The sequence below is a fragment of the Macaca mulatta genome, chromosome 11 (genome assembly GCF_049350105.2).
Source record: "Macaca mulatta isolate MMU2019108-1 chromosome 11, T2T-MMU8v2.0, whole genome shotgun sequence".
Taxonomy (NCBI): domain Eukaryota; kingdom Metazoa; phylum Chordata; class Mammalia; order Primates; family Cercopithecidae; genus Macaca; species Macaca mulatta.
Window position 1 is genome coordinate 30158544 of NC_133416.1, and position 6253 is coordinate 30164796.

A 6253-nucleotide genomic window follows, 5' to 3' on the forward strand; every position below is an offset into this window, starting at 1 on the left:
AGTGAGCTCTGATTGCGCCACTGCACTCCAGCCTGGGCAAACAGTGCAAGACCCCAACTCAAGAAAAATCTACAAATAAATGGACAACCATTTCCTACACACTCAGGACACGCTGATGGAGGAGAAGGAGGATGGCTGACCCAGCAGAGCGACACCCAAACCTAACTGAGCACTTTTTTTTTTTTTTTGCCAGGAATTATTCTAAGCATTTTTTAATTTAAATTATTTAATCCTCACATGAATCCCATGTAGTAAATACAAATATTATCCCCCACTTTACAGTTGAGGAAACTGAGGCACTGTAGGTTACAAACTGTCATTTGAGAAAGGAGAAGGGAAAACTACATTGGTCACTGGTCTAAAGGGTATCCTTTCTCTTGCTGGTGGAGGAGTTGGTTTCCGAGTGAGCCAGTCTGGGAGCGTCTGGTCCTGCCTTGCAGCAGCGCGTTCCATGGCTGACCTGCGTGTTGGTGACGTGGCAGCTTCTTCCTGTGGGCGTGGTTACAGGAGGTGTGTGGAGGGGGAGCCCGAACACTTCCTCGGAGGCCAGGGATCCCAGGCTCCTGTTTGTAGGCCATCAACAGTTCCTTGGCAAGAAAACTTTAAAAACCCATTTAGGGCTGGGCACGGTGGCTCACACCTATAATCCCAGCAGTTTGGGAGGCCGAGATGGAAGGATTGCTTGAGCCCAGAAGTTCAAGGCCAGCCTGGGCAATACAATGAGACGCTGTCTCTATTAAAAAATAAATAAATAAAAACTCAGATGCTGGTAAATCCGATCTCCAGCAACTCCATAGGATAAAGGCCCAGATTTAGAGGAGCCCAGTTTCTTTAACTTAGAGCCCATCTTTATTATGTCTGTCTGTTAGCCACAGGCTTCCTGTCCATGCCTCCACCTTCAGTTTGATGGTGTCAGTCTCTCTCTAGCTTTGGGATGGTCTGAAACCATAGGGGCCTGGCGTTCCCAGACTACATCCCAGGGAATGCTGCATTAGTGGAAATGATTACCTCTGTGTGGCAGGAGGTGTTTGGGGAATAAAATACCCACCCTATTTCCTCTTCTTCTTCTTCCTTTTTTTTGCCTTCTCCTCCTCTTCCTCCTCCTCCTCCTTGTTTTTAGAGACAGGGTCGTGCTCTGTCACTCAGGCTGGAGTGCAATAGCACAATCTCAGCTCACTGCATCCTCGGTCACCTGGGCTCAAGTGATCCTCCCCCCTTAGCCTCCTGAGTAGCTGGGACCACAGGCACTTGCCACCACACCCAGTTAATTGATTTTTTTTTTTTTTTTTGTAGAGATGGGCGCTCACTACATTGTTTAGGCTGGTCTCAAAAAACAATTCTCCCACCTCGGCCTCCCAAAGTGCTGGGATTTACAAGTGTGAACCAGCATGCCAGGGCCCCCACTCTGTTACTTTGCCTCCTCCAGGAGCCTGATCTTACTATATTTCTGGCTGTTCACCCCGCTTTAAGGCAGAGAACCTGGCTCCTATAGTTCTGCCAGGCACATGTTGTCTGATCCTCTGCAGTCTGCTGGCTGTAGGCAAAAGGGTGAAAGGCATGGACTCTAGAGCAAGACTTCGCTTCCCAATTCTGCTACTTTCTTTCTTTCTTTTTTTTTCTTCCCCAGGACGGAGTCTTGCTCTGTCGCCCAGGCTGGGGTGCAGTGGTGCAATCTCGGTTCACTGCAACCTCCGCCTCCCAGGTTCAAGTGATTCTCCTGCCTTGGCCTTCCAAGTAGCTAGGATTATAGGCGTGCGCCACCACGCTCATCTAATTTTTGTACTTTTAGTAGAGATGGGGTTTTACCATGTTGTCCAGGCTGATCTCGAACTGGCTGGTCTCAAACTCTTGACCTTGTGATCCGCCCGCCTCTGCCTCCCGAAGTGCTAAGTGCTGGGATTACAGGCGTGAGCCACCGCGCCTGGCAATTCTGCTACTTTCTAGCTGTAGCTTTGGTTAGGCTACTTCATCTCCCCAGGCCTTTCTCTTTATCTGTAAAATAGGGATAACAATAGTATCCACTCTGTGAAATTGTTGCAAAAAATTGAGGAAATTCATGTGATGTGTTAAGAATGGCATCTGGCACATAACACACAATGAAAGCGAGCTAGTATTATTACGGAAGCTGTTTCCCTTATACCTTCAAATGGACCAGCTCGGCTGGAAGCTTACGCCTTTCCTAAAATATCTTAGCAAAGCTGTTAAGAGGTAGCTAACAGATTCAGACCCTGGCACGTGTCTTTCGCTTCTCCCAAACAGCCGACTTGAATGGTCTGAGGCCCCAGATACAGCACCATAATCAGTTGCTTTGCTTTTCACATAAGGTCAGGGATGAGAAAATTCTATCTACCCCATCCCTTCCCTTGATTTAGCTGCTTCCATATTTCAGCTTTAGATATTTGCAACATCCCATCCCAAGTACCAAACCCGTTATTAAGACTCGTTTGAACCAGCCCAGGTAATGTGTCCATTTCTGAGGTAACCACTGTGACCAGGGGCATGGAGGAGAAGCTCCAGTTCAACCATGTGGAATGAAAATCATCTCAGATAATAGGGGTCTGCTATCTAGAAGAAAGGGGTGTTGACTGTTGACTTGCAAAAGGAACAGCTAGGTAACTTGTTGGTCAAGCAAAGCCAAGGTTGTTATGCTTACTGTGGTCAGGGAGGACACCACCTTGAAAAAGACTTAGCAGTGCCTCAGAAGGGGAATGTCAGATTTTGGGGCCTGGGCTGGGTGATTTTGAAGTAGGTCTTAAGACTGAGCAGAGTTCCTGATACAAGAACTTTGGGCACAGGACTGTATGCACAGTGCAGTGAGAGTCCCAAAGCTAATCTTGAGAGCTTGTTTTGAGGTTCCAGCAGGGGAGTGAAGCTACTCATACACCCTTGACTGAAGACCGGTCCTCCTCTATTGGGGATGGTGGTCCCTTTCGACCGAGTATGCAGCTTTGGGAGGCATGCACATGGAGCGGTAAGGGAGGAAGGGGTTACCCACCTAGCCAGCCAGATCAGCCGCATCAACCCTGGCGATCAATGGGGTGAGAGTTGTCGCAGGCAGATCACCCTCACATCCCCGAAGCTAGCCTTGATGAGGAAGCTGTCAGTCTTGGTAAGTAAGCTAGCTGGTCGGTTTATAGTGTTATGGAAGATAAGCCTTCTGAAAATACATGTTCCTGGATACAGCTTCAGCTGTCTGTCTGTCGGGGCACACATACTTGTCTCATAGAACAGTTCTTTTTTCTTTTTTTTTTTTTTTGAGGCGGAGTCTCGTTCTGTCCCCTAGGCTGGAGTGCAATGGCCGGATCTCGGCTCACTGCAAGCTCTGCCTCCCAGGTTCACGCCATTCTCCTGCCTCAGCCTCCCGAGTAGCTGGGACTACAGGCGCCCGCCACCATGCCCAGCTAATTTTTTGTATTTTTTAGTAGAGACGGGGTTTCACCATGTTAGCCAGGATGGTCTCGATCTCCTGACCTTGTGATCCTCCCGTCTCGGCCTCCCAAAGTGCTGGGATTACAGGCTTGAGCCACCGCGCCCGGCCTAGAGCAGTTCTTATGTGCTTGTCTTATTCCTCTTCTAGACTGTAGTTTGCTTGGTAATAGAGTGTTTCATTACTCTTTTTATCACTCTATGTCAGGACATACACCAGAGCCAGTAACACAGCAAATTCTGGAAGTATTTGTTAAACTGGAAAGGTTTCGAAGCCTCCTTGGGTTTTCTGAAAATATATAGGTTTTTGGTTTATGTAGCCCTAAAATTTCCTTATTGGAAAAAATAGTGTTTTCTTGATGAACAACTGTTATTAGGAAAACAGTGGCCTTTTCTAGCAATGTACATAATGCATCACGCAGATGGGAGAAGTCTCAGCTTCCGGCTGTGGCTGGAAAGGAAGTTTACTCACAGACAGCAGCAAGGCAAATGCTTAGGAGTTCAGGGGCCCCGCAGGCAAATGGGAAGGGAGCCCCATTGCTTCATTATTTTCTCATCACTGGAATCAATATTAGGGCTTCAGTGATATTATTGTCACTTGTAGAACTGTTTTTTTCCTAAAATCTGAATTGAATGCCACAAATATACAGTTATCAGAATTTGAACACCAGCAGGAAAGAGACGTAGAAAAGGTAGGGGATGTTGTTGTCAGAAAGTGTGGCGGTCTGTGGCCGAGGGCCAGTTTCCCACTGTGGTCTGACCCCCATGTGGACCTGTGAAGGGGTTCCTGAGGAAGTCTAGGGGACAGAGATTCCTCTGCTCAGGCTACTTTCAGCCCTGGTGGATTTCGAGGTCGTGCTGGGTAGGAAGACAGGAAGTCAGAGGCAAGAGATCTAGAAAGAGGCACTGCGATAACAAGTGGTCTGTGGCTGGTGGTGACTTTTCTTATACAATCTGGTGTGTATGTATATGTTTGTCTGCTGGTTTTATTTATTTATTTGAGACAGAGTCTTGCTTTGTCGCCCAGGCAGAAGTGCAGTAGCGTGATCTCAACTCACTGCAACCTCTGCCTCCCGGTTCAAGCGATTCTCATCCCTCAGCCTCCTGAGTAGTTGGGATTACAGGTGTGCACCACCAAGGCCAGCGAAGTTTTGTATTTTTAGTAGAGATGGGGTTTCACCATGTTGACCTGGCTGGTCTTGAACTCCTGGCCTCTGCCCGTCTCAGCCTCCCCAAATACTGAGATTACAGGTGTGAACCACCACGCCTGGCTGCCTGCTAGTTTTATTTTTCCAATGCTTCTGCAATTGAAACAATGTCTTTTTGAAAGTCAAGAGGGTACTGCATTAGTTTCCTAGGGCTGCTATAACAAAGTACCACAAACTGGGTGGCTGAAAACCACAGACATGTACGGTCTCACAGTTCTGGAGGTCAGAAGTCCAGGATCAAGGTGTCCGCAGGGCCATGCTTCCTCAGAGGCCTGAGGGGAATGCTTCCTTACCTCGCCCTGGCTTCTGTTTTGCTGGCCTCTGGCATTCCTTGGCTTGTCTCTGCTGTCCTCATCACATGGTGTTCTCCCTGTGTGTCTCTGTCCTCACATGGAAATCAGTCTTATTATTATGATTTTTAAATTTTTTTTTGAGATGGAGGTTTGCTCTTGTTGCCCAGGCCAGAGTGCAATGGTGTGATCTCGGGTCACCGCAACCTCCGCCTCCCGGGTTCAAGTGATTCTCCTGCCTCAGCCTCCCGAGTAGCTGGGATTACAGGCACCTGCCACCACGCCTGGCTAATTTTGTATTTTTAGTAGAGACGGGGTTTCTCCATGTTGGTCAAGCTGGTCTCGAACTCCTGACCTCAGGTGATCCACCTGCCTCGGCCTCCCAATGTGCTGGGATTACAGGCGTGAGCCACCGCACCTGGCAGGAAATCAGTCTTCTTACGGACACCTGTTATATTGGATTAAAGGCCCACCTTGCTCAGTTATGATCTCATTTTAACTAAACCAGTTACATTGGCAACAACCGTGTTTCCACAATCTGAGGTACTTGGGTTTAGGACTTCAGCATTTTTTTTTTTTTTTTTTTTAGGAGGTAGGGGGCATCATTCAGCTCAAAACAGGTACTAAATCTTATCTCAAAAACTTTTTAAAATGTGCTGTTTGCTTCACATGCCATTCGTTAGGGGGCGCATTGCCTGAAATGAAGTTTGCTTTGAGTTGCCTACCTTCCCCACCTCCCCACATCCCCATGATGCGTGTCATTTTAATGGCTAATAATGTCATTTTAATAATTACAAGTCTGAAAGAACAGGATAGGTAAATCCTATACCGTTAGCCATACTTTGACGAGATCGGGAGCATTCAGGGTGGTATGGCTGTAGACTGTTAGCCATACCTTGATTTCAACTTTTAATGAAAAAACACAGCTCCTTTCCTAGCTGAGTGCACGTGTTAGCAGGTACAGATGTTAAATGATGTCTATGAATTCAGTGCTGTCAGTGTTCAGTGTCCCATGGAGGCTAATTTCTGTCATCTTCCAGTACCTGGAACGCACCCACCAGTCAGGATTTTTTTTTAAATCAACAGACACTGACTCTAGCTGAGAAAGAAAAGAAAGAAAGAAAGAGAGAGAGAGAGACAGGGAGGGAGGGAGGGAGGAAGGGAGGAAGGAAGGAAGGAAGGAAGGAAGGGGAGGTTACTAAAAAGATAGGATTTAACTCAATCTTTAATAGGAAATGAAAGAAACAGATACGATGGCAGCTCTGGCAGTTGGGAACTCAAGGACAATCTCTTCAGGGCTCCACCAATGGGACAGAAACTCCAACCCAC